Genomic DNA, 13,757 nt, shown 5'->3' with positions numbered 1-13,757 from the left:
TCTGAAATCACTTAACAAACATATCAAGCCATCTAATGGAATCAAGGTGAATTAAATTTAGCTATTTTAAGTCCTAAAAGCATGTTTTCACTCTTAAGCACAATTAAAGGAGAAGGTATAAAACCATGCTATTTCATTGGATACATAGGAGAAAAGTTGACAAAACCCTCTAAATTCAACACAAGATAAACCCTAAAAATGGGATTTATCACCCTACCAACTAGTCTATGACAATGCATCTCATTTACCAGTGGAACTGGAACACAGGGCCTACTAGGAAACCCGATTCCTCAACTTCGATGCCAAGGCTGCCGGAGAAAAAAGACTACTCCAGCTAAATGAGTTGGATGAATTCCGACAAGCTGCATTTAACAATGCTAAACTTTACAAGGAGAGCGCCAAGAAATGGCATGATAAAAAGATCTCTTCCAGAGTCTTCGATCTTGGCCAGAAGGTTTTACACTTCAATTCCAGACTCAAACTCTTCCTTGGGAAGTTGAAGTCATGATTGACGGGACCTTTTGAGGTCACTAACGTATCACCTTATGGTTATATAGAGCTCCAAGACAGACACTCTGATAAAATATTTATAGTGAATGGACAAAGAGTCAAGCATTACCTAGGGGATAATCTTGAGTAAGACATCTCTACACTACTGCTGACATGACAGCAGTCAAGTCAAGCTATTGACGGTAAAAAAGCGCTTGTTGGGAGGAAACCCAACCACAAGTAGCATATTACTATTTTAGTTCTTTTATTTATTCTCATTCAGATTCATTTTCAGTTTATTTCCTATTAATTTTCATAGTTTTCCTTGCTGGTGAGAACACCTTGGGGAGAACCCCTTGCTGGCGTTGAACACCAGGCAAGGAGGAAGCTGGGCATTCAACGCCCAATAAGGAGAGAAGAACTAGCGTTGAATGCTAGAGAAGGAGCACTCTAGGCATCCAACACCCATTAAGGGGCATTCGTGGCATTGAACGCCAGCCAGGGAACAAGGCTAGAAGTTCATCGCCCCCTATGGAGCAGCTGGAGCCATCATTTTGGTCCCCATTGGGCTTTCAATGCCTATTCTTGGCGTTGAATGCCCGTCCATCCAAAAAAAAAGGGAAATCCCCCCTAGCGGTCAACGCCAGACTTGGACATTGAACGCCCATGAGGGGGGGGGGCAACCATTCGAATGAGCAAAGGAGGATGGAGAGGTTGACATTTTCAAACCATATCTTTTCAAAATCTTATCTTTTCATCTATCACATCTCCACACCATATTTTCTTTTAATTTAATTTGCATTTCACAAAATTAAACCCATTCATTTCATATCTTTTTCAACAACTTATTTTTTAATCTTATCTTTCCAAATCAAATCTCTTTCATTTTATATCTCTTTCAAATCTTTTGAATCGATATCTTATCATTTCAAACCTATTCATGAATATCTTCTCGCTCCACATAATCTTTTTCAAATCTTTTTTAAATCTTTTATAATTTAAAGAAGCTTCAATCATATCTTCCTTATCATTGATTCTTATCTTTTCAATTTAAATTTGGCCATCTTCTCCTATCCTCTTTCAAGTTAAAATTTGAACACCACATCCTCCCTCCCTCTAATTAAACATTCGAACATCTCTCTTCCGCACACGCCCTTCGTCTTTTCCATACTCCTCCCACTTTCTTCTCTTTTTGCTCGGGACGAGCAAACCTTTTAAGTTTCATGTGGAAAAAGCATTGTTCTTTCACTTATTCACAATCCATGGCTCCAAGGAGTGGAAAGTCCGCATCAAGAAATAAGAAAGAAATTGCTCCATCAACAAATGCCTATAAACCTTACATATTCTATTCCAAGCTTCATGAAGAACACTACTATAATGTAGTGTGCAAGAACACAGTGATTCCGGAAGTCAAGTTCGAATTAAAAGAAGATGAATACCCAGAAATTCAAGAGCAGATTCCAATGAGGGGTTGAGAAACTCTAGCCAAGCCTACAACCAATGTTGGAATAGTAAGAGTCCATGAATTTTATGCAAATCTGTGGATGACAGATAAACAAAAGAAAGAAGGACAGGGATTCCATACATGGTGCACCATGGTCCGAGGAAGGACTCTGCATTTCAATCTGGATAAGGTGAGGGAGATTTTCAAATTTTCCCTGCAAAAGGATGACCCTAAATCCTTTAATAGGAGGGTACAAGATAATCCGAGGCTAAATCAAGTCCTTAAGGACATATGTCTGCCCAGAACTTAGTGGATCAATGACAAGAAAGGTAAACCAAACTAACTGAGGAGAATGGATATCAAGCCAGTTGCTAGAGGATGGCTGGACTTGATTGGGCGTTCCATACTCCTCACAAGCAACCGTTCTGAAGTTACTGTAAGGAGAGCTGTGATGATCCATTGCATCATGATAGGCAATGAGGTGAAAGTTCACCAAGTAATCCCCTGTGAGATATACAAGTTTGCAAACAATACCTCAACTCAAGCCAAGCTGACTTTCTCACACCTCATCTCTCGCTTGTATAGTGAGGCAGGAGTCCTGATTGAAAGAGACACATGCATCCCAGTAGACAACCTAATCACCAAGGAGAGTATGGAGAGCACCAGGGGACCAGCATCAGATAAGATTCAGCAACCAGTTGAATATTGGACTCAAATGGCAGTATCTGTTGAACAGTTCCAATCCACTATGGATCAATTGAGAGAGGAGCAAAAGAACCAGTCTTGCATACTTTATAAGTTAGCTGAAGAACAAGAGAAGCAAGGGGGAGAATTGGAAGAATTGAAGCGTCATAAAGTATCTGTTGGAGACAGTAGTAACCACCATGATTAAGGTGGTTGAGTTTTCACCCCTGTTCAGTTCCTAATTCAATACCTTATTTCCTGTCTTTCAATTCCAATATTGCATGATCACTTGTAGGATTTCCAATTTTTCTTTTTTTCTAGTTGTTAATTTCTAATTCTGTCAACTGAGTTTAAGATATTCCACTTATCATTCTATTGAACTTGAATAAAATTTCGTTGTTTTTTTTTAATAAGTAGTAAAATACAAAAATTCTTGAGTTTATTATAATTCGTTCCTTCTAATTCACAAAGTGGTGGCATTGCATTTACTCTCTGAATGTATGAATTAACTGTACATAATTGTCTTGAAGTTGAGGGTGTTGACTCTTGAAAGAACAATGAATTTAGAGAAGTATTATTGGTTCTCCAAAAAATCCAAATTATATATATTCTTGAAGTAAAAGAAACAGCATTACGATTCTAAAAAAAATCTTCCCAAGAAGAAAACCAATAAAAGGATCCAAGACTTTGAGCATTAATAGTTAGGAGGGTCAAAAATTGGTCTAAAAAGCTTAATTGAGTTGCTATCCCTAACTAAATGCTTGTGGTATGAAGGTGTCAAGCAAAAATCTTGAGACTAAGCAGTTAAAGTCGTGATCCATAAGCTAAAGAGTATGCCTAAGAACTCTGGGCACCACTGTCCAGGAATTTAAGCAAAGCTAACATTCGAATCCAAAGGGTTCCTCCAGTTAAGTGCTTGTGGCATTTATGTATCTGGCGTTAACACAGGAAAACAAAACGTTTAGGGTCATGGCTAGGCTCAAAAGGTGCAAAGCACCAAAAGAAGTTGTGTTCAAGAATCAAGAAGAGCTTAAAGAAAAGAATCAATAATATCATCCAAATTCTAGTTCTGAGAGATGCCAATGCCTCTGAGCTTCAAAGGAAAGTGAGATACCAAAACTGTTCAGAAGTAAAGAGTTAATAGCCCCATTCACCATTTGGAATTGAGCTTCATGGAAAACTATAAGACTTATTGTATCTTTCTCTTCTCTTTAGTCCAACTTTGCTTTTGGTTTCTTGAGGACAAGCAACAGTTTAAGTTTGGTGTTATGATGAGCAGACATTTTATACACTTTTTAGGTTCACTTTCTTAGTGTTTTCAGTATATTTTATCAAATTTTATTATCTTTTAGTTGATTTTTGTGCAAAATTCACTTTTTGAATGCTACTTTGAGTTTTTGTGTTTTTATTATGATTTTTGGTGATTTTTGGGTGAATTCAGCAAGTTTTGGCAAAGTCTGGTTTAGAGGCTAAGAAAGGATAGCAAACGCTGTCAGATCCTGACCTCCATGCATTCGAACGAGCATTTCTATAGCTATAGAGGTTCAATTGATGCGCTCTTAACGGTGTTGGAAAGCTAACTTTCAGGGCTTTCCAACATTATATAATAGTCTATATCTTTCTTTGGAGATGACTGCCCAAAATAGGGCAATGAATGCCCAACTTACCCCCTTTCTGGCGTTCAACGCCCAAATAGGACCAACCTCCGAAGTTGAACGCCCAAACTGGCATTCAACGCCACCAAAAAAGCAAGGAAGCAGTGTAGACACTCTCTAGTGGGAGTTTAATGCCCACTCTTCCAAGCTAAATGCCAGCTCAGCCCAAACACTCACCAAGTGGGCCCAGAAGTGGATTTTCACCCTTTCTGCTTAGTTTATTTTATTTTCGTAATTTTTAATTATTAGATTAGTATATATAGGCAAAGATCACCCATGTTTAGGATCTTCAGCATCTCAGAACATATCACACTTTATTTTCTATAAATTTTGAGCAACGCGGCTAAACCTCCTAGGTTAAGGATAGGAGCTCTGCTCATTCCTATGGATTAATATCATTACTTTTCTACTTTAATATATGTTTAACTCCATTCTATGATGTATTGTCGGTCTTCATCTTTATGAATCTGGGGTGGAACGAAAGTATGACTGATAAACCACTATTTCATGGTTTATCTTGTGCTCAATTGAGTGGTTTTTATCAACTCTTTACCCACTTATTCATATTATTTGCATGGTTTTACATTTGCCTTCCTAATTATGTGCTTTGATTGAAAACATGCTTCTTTGGCCTTAAGTTTCCTATGTTTAAATCTTCTCTTATTACCATTAGATGCCTTGATATGTGTGTTAAGTAATTTCAGAGATTACAGGGCAGGAATGACTCAGAGGATGGAAAGGAAGCATGCAAAAGTGGAAGGAATACAAGAAACTGAAGGAACTGCTAAAGCTGTCCAGCCTGACCTCTCTGCACTCAAACGGTCATAACTTGAGCTACAGAGATCCAAATGATGCGGTTCTAGTTGCGTTGGAAACCTAACGTCTGGGGCTTCGATTTGATATATAATTTGTCAGAGCTTCCCTAAAGTTAGGCGATGTGAACGCGTGAATGACGCGCCCGCGTCGCATCTGCGAACTTCAATCCGTGCGGACGCGTGGACGACACCTCCGCGTCACTTTCCCTCGACCTGAACGTAACAGAAACCACTGGGAGTAATTTCTAGGCTATTTTTGACCCATTTTTCATCCTAGAACACAGATTAGAGGCTATAAAGTGGGGAAATGCATCCATTCATAATCATGCTTTTCATAATTCACTTTTCATAATTTATATGTAGTTTTTAGAGAGAGAGGTTCTCTCCTCTCTCTTAGGTTTTAGGATTAGGATTCCTCTTAAAGGATTTAGGATTCAACTCTTCATCAGGTTCAATATTTCTTTTACTTTATATCTATCTCTTATTTTCAGATACTTTAATGCTTGTATTAGTTATGTTGCCTAATTGGCTTATGAACTTTTCCATGTTAAGATTTGAATATTTTATTTAATATAATTGAGGTATTTCAGACTTATCACTTCTTCTATTGTTTGTTATTAATTAATGTTCTAAGTTGGATCCTAACTTGATTTTAGAGTTGATTAATATTCGGAGACCCTTGAGTTGAATTACTCAAGAGTTAAATTGTAGTTGGGTTTATCGTTGGCTGGCTCTCTAGTCACTAACACTAATCCTTCCCAAGGGAGAGGATTAGAACTTGTGAATAGAAGTAGACTTCCAACTTACTTGACTTTCTTTTACTTTACTTGGTAAAGGATAACTAAGTAGAAGCAACCTTCAATTATCAATTGATCTTGAGAAAAATCCAACAAGAATAGAACTTCCGATTAATCTTCTCCGGGTCAAGGTTTTTAATTTAATTACAATAAAATTTCTTATTTATTTTTATTGCTTTAATTTATAAATATACCTGTGCCCATTGCCCAAACTCCAAAACCCCAATTTACAAACTCATAACCAATAATAAGAACATACTTCCCTGCAGTTCCTTGAGAAGACAACTCGAGGTTAAATACTTCAGTTATCAATTTATTTAGGGGTTTGTTACTTGTGACAACCAAAACATTTGTAAGAAAGGTTGATTGCTTGGTTTAGTAACTATACTTGCAACGAGAGTTTACTATAACTTCTAAACCATCAATCTTCAGTTCTTCAAAATGGCGCCGTTGCCAGGGAACTGCAATCGTGTGCCTTATTATTGGTTATTGTAAATATTTTTCTTTTACTTGTTTATTTGTCTTTATTTTCCCCTTTTTATTTCCATTAGCTACTATGAATTCTCACCCCCCTCGCTTTGAGTTTGGTTCTAATATTGTTGAAAGGAGTGAAAGTTATAACAGGAACATGCATCAAGGTCAGAGCAATCAAAGATGGATGGAGCCAAGAGGATCTGATCAACCCTTTAGGCAACAACACCCTCCAAGATATCATGGACAAAGACCATTCTACAATGCATACCAAGCCAATAGACATGGTGGACAACCTTGTAGTTACCAACAAGCCCCACCCTGTGCTTATAGGCCATCCTCTCAACATAACTTCGAACCACCACACTCACAAGCTCCTTTTCACCATTCACCACCATATGATCCTCATTTACCCCAATTCCAATCCAATTACTCCCAAACACCACCACTTCCCCATGTACCACGTCCAAATTCATCACCCCGAAAATCAGAGGTTCACCTCAAAGAAACAGTAGATCAACTTCAGACAACCCTTCATCAACTGGAGCAAGCTGTAAGTCAATTATCTTCTAGGCGTTCGAACATTCAAGAACCTCCCACAGTCCCATGTGGACAATCTAAAGAAGAGCGTAGCATGAAGGTGATACTAGAAACTCCAATGGACAGAACAGGGCATGACTTCGTACTGGAACAAGTAGAGGAAGCTGTCATTGTAAACGACGAAGAGTTTGTTGAAGACTTAGGAGACGCTGAACTTCCATGGGAATCCAGAGTTATGGAGAATTCTGTCAAAAATGTTACAATTGATGCTAAGGAGGATAGTGCACAACTCCCAAAGCAAGTCTTTTATGAAGAACTAGACGGAATAATCCAAGAAGCAAGTTTCCTTGATGATGATAATCTCAAGTCAAGTTCTCCCAGTAATGAACTTGCATCAGCAAGTGGATTCTCTGAGATCGAAGAATCTTCCCCAAGTGAATACGAAGATGATGCGGAGGTAGATTTCTCTCAACCTCCCGTTTATGACTTAAGTGACCAGGAAGACATAGAAGGCTTTGATCAGGACATGGATGCAATTGAAGAAGTCTGCAAGGAAGTGAAGAAATTCACCGAAGAGCACAAGGGAGTAGAACTTACAGAACCACTGGAAACACCTATCCCAAGGCCATTACCACCCAATACAAGCTTCAAGTGGGTACAATCTTTAACCTTTAGCTTTATTTTCCCACTTGAATATGGTTTGCTTGAAACAGATGGCCAGCTTAGAGCTCTCTGCGGCTTTAAGAGTAAGAGGGAAATGGCTCGCACTCAGAGCTGGTGCACAAAGTTCAATAAGGTCCTACGCTTCAATTCGAAGTGCACGGATTGGCATCATGATCAATCGAATGGATCTAGGAAAACGTTTGGTCATCTTGGTGAAAATCTACTTTTTAAACCGCCTGGATGGAAAAATATAGATTAAGACGAAGGCGGATTTAAAAGCAAAGTTTGGGATCCTGGAATCTATTCTGACATTCGTCACCCCGGGAGCCTGACAATCTGCTTGAAGATACTCAGAAGCTTTATATGCCTAGTTTGGGACCCCGGAGGCTGTTGGCATTCCAAACATTGGTGGAGATTTCTGGACGAATTTAAGTGCAAGCCGCCATAACAGGAAGCTCATCCAATGTCCAACTTAAGGACTTTAACTAAAAGTGCTAGGTGGGAGACAACCCACCATGGTATGGTCGTTTCTTTTTCAGTTTTATTTCGTGTTATTTATTTTTATTTCCTTTTCAATTGAACCTGAATATTTTTCATTCGCATTGCATACTGCATAATTGCATACCTGCATAAAAAAAAAGAGAGTAGGCGTGCAACGCGACCGCATCACTCATGCGATCGCGTCAGTTGCAAAAAACAACCCCCCACGCGTCCACGTCATTCACGCGGCCGCGTGACCTGGAAATCGGCATAAGGATCCAACGCCCAGAAAGTTGGGCTGAAATCGTGCGGCTATTGTGCGTTTTGCACAAACGACCCACGCGGTCGCGTCCCTGATGCGATCGTGTCACCTGCACAACACCAATCCCACGCGACAGCGTGAGCGACGCGATCACGTCGCCTGGATTGCACAAACACCCCAAAGGAGACAGAGAGTTGCGCTGAAACGACGTTGGAATTGTGCGTTTAGCACAATTTCCAACGACGCGGTCGCGTGCCTCACGCGACCGCGTCGTTCATCCTTTTACCCATTCCACGCGATCGCATCACTCACGCGATCGCGTCAACCCCCATTCCACCCCAGCCACGCGACCGCGTGCCCCACGCGATCGCGTGGATTCAAATTTATTAACCCCCTGTGACGCGAACCCTACCCCATCGCGCCCCCCCAACCCCTTCTTCTTCCTCCTCTCTGCAACCTTTGCTGTTCCTCCACCACCCGCGCCACCCTACGCCACCGCAACCCCGTCAACCAGCCAGCCCCACCGCCGCGCCATCCCCTTCCCCCTTTTCTTATTCAACTGTTGCATCTTTTCTTGAATTTATTTTGGTGCTCAGTGACTTGTTTTACACTGTTGGGTAATATTATTTAAGTCAATGCTAATCTTTTATGATATTTGTATTAATTTTGCATTGACATTAATTTATATTGTCTTGCACTCTCTTCCCCATTATTACAAATTTTGTACCACTGGTATGCCATGGCTTCTATTATTTTCTCACGTACATGTTGAAGCTTCCATGTAAATGAGACCTTTTCATTTGGCATTAACCCACCCATACTTCATTTATTTTCTTATCTCTATTTCTGGGTTACTTTTTTTCCCTTTTTCTTTCAGGCTGGCCACCAAAGATGAAAAAAAGGAGAAACTTCTAAAAGGGAGACAAACAAGTCCATCTGCACAATCCTTCAAGAAAAGCATCAGTTGGAACAACCCGTCCACCTGCACATCTCAGCATACACCGAGGACGGTGCAATCTTTAAGTGTGGGGAGGTCGATACCGATCTCCATGGGTTAGTTATTTTCTTCTCAACACCAATATTTTATTTAGTACATTTTTACATTTGCATGTTTCACTGCATGATTGTTTGATTTTATGCATTTTAGCCACTGCTTGGTTAAAGTAATAAATTTCTTTTTTAGATCCTATTTTTGAAAAATTTCACTAATTTAAAATCAAAATTTTTGTGTAAAACTTGTTTGAAGTTGTATTTGGAACATGGTTTTCGAGTCAAAGAACACACAACCCGTGAGATTTTGAGCTTATTTATATGGTTACATTATTTAAATATTTTATTCTTGTGTGTATACTTCTCTATGATTGGAATCTTTATTTTGTTTCATCCTATATGTCCAATGTTTAATGTGTTACATGCTTGCATATAATTGAGGCCATTGTTTGAGTTTAGCTCACTTATCCCAAATAAGCCTACCCTTTAAATCACCCTTGTCAGCCACTTTGAGCCTTTTTATCCCCATTTGTTTTGTATTTTATCACATCACTAGCCTTAAGAAGAAAAACAATTAAATATCCCAATTGAATCTTTAGTTAGCTTAAGATAGGGATTGTGTAACAATTAAGTGTGGGGAAATTGTGGAAACATGGGTTAATAAGGGAATGTGTTATGTTTTTACTTTGATAAAATATTAGAAATTTGGGTACCTACTCATGTGAGACTAGAAAAATCAAAAATCCATGTGCATTGATAAGTTATGTTTATTTTTTTCTATTTAAATATATATATATATATATATATATATATATATATATATATAGAAAAAAATAAACATAACTTATCAATGCACATAGATTTTTGATTTTTCTAGTCTATATATATATATATATATATATATATATATATATATATATATATATAATAATAATAATAATAATAATAATAATAATAATAATAATAATAATAAAAGAAAAAAATATATTCAATAAAGAAGTAAATAATAAGGGGACAAAATTACCCCAATGTTAAGTTAATAAAAACAAAAAAAAAATCAATGCATATGTGATAAAATTAAAGAAAAGTTGATACATGAGTATGTGATGCAAAAGTGGGAATTTTGGGTAGCTAGGCATGATTCTAGAGTGTATGTATGTTAGGTGAGAGCTTGGTTAGTCAAAGATTCAATTTATAACTCACTTAGCCATATATATACCTTTACCCTTATCTTAGCCCCATTACAACCTTGTAAAAGACCTCATGATGTTTGCATTGGTACATTAAATACTTGTTGATTGGTTAGGTGAAGAACAAAGTTTAGAGAGCATGACTAGAGAAGAGTAGAGTGAAATTACCCAATACACTTGAGAGATTAGAGTGCATATACACTATCAGTAAGGGTTCAGTGCTTAATTCTATGTTCCCTGCTTTCATGAACTATCTTCTTACAAGTTTACTTGTCTTTTATTGTATAATTTGAATTAGTGAAATCTGATTTATGTTTGTCTTGGAGAACTTATTTGCTTTTAACCAAGTAGGTAAAAACATTTTACATGTAGTTGCATTCATATAGATAGGTTGCATTTCATACATTCTACCATTCCTCTTCACTCTCTTATAGCTTCTCTTGAGCTTAGCATGAGGACATGCTAATGTTTAAGTGTGGGGAGGCTGATAAACCACTATTTCATGGTTTATCTTGTGCTTAATTGAGTGGTTTTTATCAACTCTTTACCCACTTATTCATACTATTTGCATGGTTTTACATTTGCCTTCCTAATTATGTGCTTTGATTGAAAACATGCTTCTTTGGCCTTAAGTTTCCTATGTTTAAATCCTCTCTTATTACCATTAGATGCCTTGATATGTGTGTTAAGTAATTTCAGAGATTACAGGGCAAGAATGGCTCAGAGGATGGAAAGGAAGCATGCAAAAGTGGAAGGAATACAAGAAACTGAAGGAACTGCTAAAGCTGTCCAGCCTGACCTCTCTGCACTCAAACGGTCATAACTTGAGCTACAGAGGTCCAAATGATGCAGTTCTAGCTGCGTTGGAAAGCTAACATCCGGGGCTTCGATTTAATATATAATTTGTCATAGCTGCCCTAAAGTTATGTGACGCGAACGCGTGAATGACGTGCCTGCGTCGCATTTACGAACTTCAATCCGCGCGGACGCGTAGACGACGCCTCTGCGTCACTTTCCCGCGACCTGAACGTAACAGAAACCACTGGGAGTGGTTTCTGGGCTATTTTTGACCCAGTTTTCAGCCCAGAATACACAGATTAGAGGCTATAAAGTGGGGGAATGCATCCATTCATAATCATGCTTTTCATAATTCACTTTTCATAATTTAGATGTAGTTTTTAGAGAGAGAGGTTCTCTCCTCTCTCTTAGGTTTTAGGATTAGGATTCCTCTTAAAGGATTTAGGATTCAACTTTTCATCAGGTTCAATATTTCTTTTACTTTATATTTATCTCTTATATTCAAATACTTTAATGCTTGTATTAGTTATGTTGCCTAATTGGCTTATGAACTTTTCCATGTTAAGATTTGAATATTTTATTTAATATAATTGAGGTATTTCAGACTTATCACTTCTTCTATTGTTTGTTATTAATTAATGTTCTAAGTTGGATCCTAACTTGATTTTAGAGTTGATTAATATTCGGAGACCCTTGAGTTAAATTACTCAAGAGTTAAATTTTAATTGGGTTTATCATTGGCTGGCTCTCTAGTCACTAACACTAATCCTTCCCAAGGGAGAGGATTAGAACTTGTGAATAGAAGTAGACTTCCAACTTACTTGACTTTCTTTTACTTTACTTGGTAAAAGATAACTAAGTAGAAGCAACCTTCAATTATCAATTGATCTTGAGAAAAATCCAACAAGGATAGAACTTCCGATTAATCTTCTCCGGGTCAAGGTTTTTAATTTAATTACAATAAAATTTCTTATTTATTTTTATTGCTTTAATTTATAAATATACCTGTGCCCATTGCCCAAACTCCAAAACTCCAATTTACAAACTCATAACCAATAATAAGAACATACTTCCCTGCAGTTCCTTGAGAAGACGACCCGAAGTTAAATACTTCGGTTATCAATTTATTTAGGGGTTTGTTACTTGTGACAACCAAAACGTTTGTAAGAAAGTTTGATTGCTTGGTTTAGTAACTATACTTGCAACGAGAGTTTACTATAACTTCTAAACCATCAATCTTCAGTTCTTCAATGACCCCTTGTTCTACATGAGTTCTTTACGAGTCCTGACCCAGATAATATTGAGCTACAGCTTGAGAGTACATCATAAGTTCCAACAAGTTATTTGGGCTAATTGGGATACGTGACATGAAATCTCGTTAGTCATGGGTAATTGAGGTCCCTGTGGCGCTAAGGCTAGAATCATAGAGCTTCATTCTCCGATCCGAAAGATCCGACCTTGTCTGTGGCGTTTTGAGTAGGATCATCAGAGATTGAATTACTTGAGCTTCACCCTCTTCCAGATTGACTGACCTATTCGGGCGTTTGGTTTGGATCAAAGAAGATTAATAACTACGACCCATGGCTTAATCACTTACAACCTTGCCATTGAATAAATCAATCATTGTTAAAGTAGTGAGTAAGAAGTATTAATCCAGAAGAACAAGCATTTCTGTTGCCTTAACTGGTTCCTTATTATTGTTTCTATGTTAATTCATTATTTCTTCCTCTACTATTCTATTTTATAAGCCTACAACAACCATCACTCACCTGGCCTGAATAAGATTAGAAGGATAACCACAGCTTGCTCAATCCAAGAATCCTCGTGGGATTCGACCCTCACTCACCTGAGGTATTACATGGACGACCCAGTGCACTTGCCAGTTCAGTTGTGCGAGTTTCAATTTTCGCGCACCAGGCAACAAGGATAGAGAATGAAGGAGGTAATTTGGTATATGGTGGTTAGTATTTCTTTCTTTTCCATTGCTATTCTATTTTTTTTTTCGTTTCTCATTCTTGCATCATGCATATTTTCCTTACTGCACTATTCATGCCTAATACTATGCTTATCCTTTAAGCCTTCTAATCATCATGAGAAGGATTACTTGATGAAGCAAAGTCAAATCTACTAAATAAAGTCCTCTTATAGTGGTTGTGCATAAACTTGTAATCATATTCCAGGAAATGTGATAACATATTGATCATCTTGAATGAAAGGGAAGAATGATTCTTCTTGAATAGAGGTTTAGAGAAGTATTACGAGATCTTCAAACAAACAAAAGATCCTTGAATTGAAGAAGAAAGAAAATGAAAGAGGGAAAAGAAACAGCAACGAAAAGAAAGAAAAAAAATTAAAAGATCAAAAGAAATTCAAAGTTGCAAAGCTCTAACCATCAGTGGCTAAAGATCCCAGTTATGTGCCTATGGTGTTGATTGTCCAAGGAAAGGCTTGGGTGATTAGATCCGAGGGGTGCTTCATC

This window comes from Arachis hypogaea, chromosome 12 (assembly GCF_003086295.3).
Source record: "Arachis hypogaea cultivar Tifrunner chromosome 12, arahy.Tifrunner.gnm2.J5K5, whole genome shotgun sequence".
In the NCBI taxonomy this organism is placed as follows: domain Eukaryota; kingdom Viridiplantae; phylum Streptophyta; class Magnoliopsida; order Fabales; family Fabaceae; genus Arachis; species Arachis hypogaea.
This window is presented reverse-complemented; position numbering follows the sequence as displayed.